This window comes from Sinocyclocheilus anshuiensis, unplaced genomic scaffold (genome assembly GCF_001515605.1).
Source record: "Sinocyclocheilus anshuiensis isolate Anshui unplaced genomic scaffold, SAMN03320099.WGS_v1.1 scaffold1153, whole genome shotgun sequence".
In the NCBI taxonomy this organism is placed as follows: domain Eukaryota; kingdom Metazoa; phylum Chordata; class Actinopteri; order Cypriniformes; family Cyprinidae; genus Sinocyclocheilus; species Sinocyclocheilus anshuiensis.
In genome coordinates, this window is record NW_015557158.1 from 162,056 (window position 1) to 164,033 (window position 1,978).

Here is a 1,978-nt window from a genome sequence, read left to right on the forward strand (position 1 = left end):
TCCCGCATCGGTATGTCTGCATATATTACATACATGCCAAACCCCACCATAGCTCACAGCAAACAATTCAGCAAATAATTATATAATTAATTTACAGTTTATTACAATTCATTTACAGTTTTATTCATTTTATATTAGCATTTTGGCCTGCCCAGACCCCCCATAACGCCAACCTTAGTATATAAACCCCTCTACACAACCTTCAGATCTTCAACTGTCCACATGCACAGAGTTTGAGGGAATATAACAGAATACATTTGATTCACTTTAATTGACATTTCCAGCTGTCACGCCTCAATGGTCAGAACACGGCCCCCCGCTAGGTACTGTGGTGCTTTGAAACCCTACAACCTTCTCATCAGAGTTGTTTTTTTTTTTTACCAAGTAGAATAAACCATGCATGTTGCATTGTTGATATTATCTCCCAGTTGTGCCATTTTACTGAATGAAAGGCCTTTTTCTGAACACTATTCTGCGACATAAGAAATGAGAGAATGTTTTAGGCAAAGACAGAAGCTAATCATTCCTTCAGGGTATATTTCCTCAGCTGCACCCTGTTCACAATGCACCATTATTTATGTGAAAAGCCCATTCTCTACTGTACTCGTCAGAAACGGAAGACGGAGATTAGGATTTATCCATGTACTATCATATGATCCTTTTACATAATAAAAAAATATATGGATTGTTCCTGAAATTCTTCAAATTTATAGTTTGTATGTCATACTCATAAGATAATAGAATGGGTTAAGATGTGAAATGTAACTCAAACGGCAAACACGATGAAACAGACCAATGAGGTTGAGTGCACATTAGATTACTTAGATTGCTAGTCTTGTTGGCTTAGTGTCAGCGTCATTTGGGATTTAGTTTTACATTTTTTTTTATAGTATTAATCCATAAATCTTAAAAACATTCTTGTTTGAGTGTTTTAGCATCACAACTGACATATGGTTTAGCCACGGACGTAATAGTTTGGTTATACAATCACATGTTTTGACCTCAAAATACATTCCGTTTGACAGAAAAAAACGAGTTGCTTTTGAAAGATGGAGAAAAGATTATGGTTGATGTAGAGGAAGTGGAGGAGTAATTGTCACCTACTGTGTACTTTCTGGCTGTTTTAATTGGTTGCCAAATTAAAACGTCTCACAGCAATGTAATGTATGCTGATGATAAAGCCGTTGTCATTCCCTATATGGCTCTGCTGAAGAGAAAAACACTTACTCATCACATTGGTGTCGTGTTGCTCGTGTTCTGATGCAGAGTGGCTCCAGATGTGCAGGCTGCAGCAAAAGCGCGCTCTCATCTGTGGTGAAGTACGTCTGCCACCTTAGAATATTTCGTTGCTTGACCCAGTGTGATTTCTCTTCACACGTCCCTGTCTGCTGGAATGCACAGGTGTATGTATAGGGAAGGATGAAGCTTGTCATCCATTTTACTTTGCAGTGAACACTTTATTTGAAGTTTTGACTACAAAAAAAAAAAAGTTATTAAAAAAAAAAAATATTCACTGTTATCAACCAGGATAAATATACAGTTTGTTGAACAGCTGAAGTGGGGAATTAATGTAAAATTAAATTAATGTAAATGTACAATTAAATTAAATACAAATTTCAATACATTTTTATAAGTTAAACAAACATTTCAATTAAAAGTAAGCTGCTTTTGCCATCTTAACCATATATATTTATTGTAATAATTTGAAATAAATTATTTAATATGGCCACATAGTGATAATGATAATATTTACAAATTCATTGTTTATTTATTTAGCAACTGTAGTGATTTCTAATCGAATAGGAGTCAATACAATTTTGTTACTTTTTGCAACATTTTTGTTTTGTTTTTCTCTTTGTTTATTTTTTTTCTTTTGTGTGTGTGTTGTGTTTTGTTTATTTTTTTTTTGTGATTTGTGTTTTGTTTTAGCAATAATGAAAATTGGCAAATGTGTTTATATATATATATATATATATAT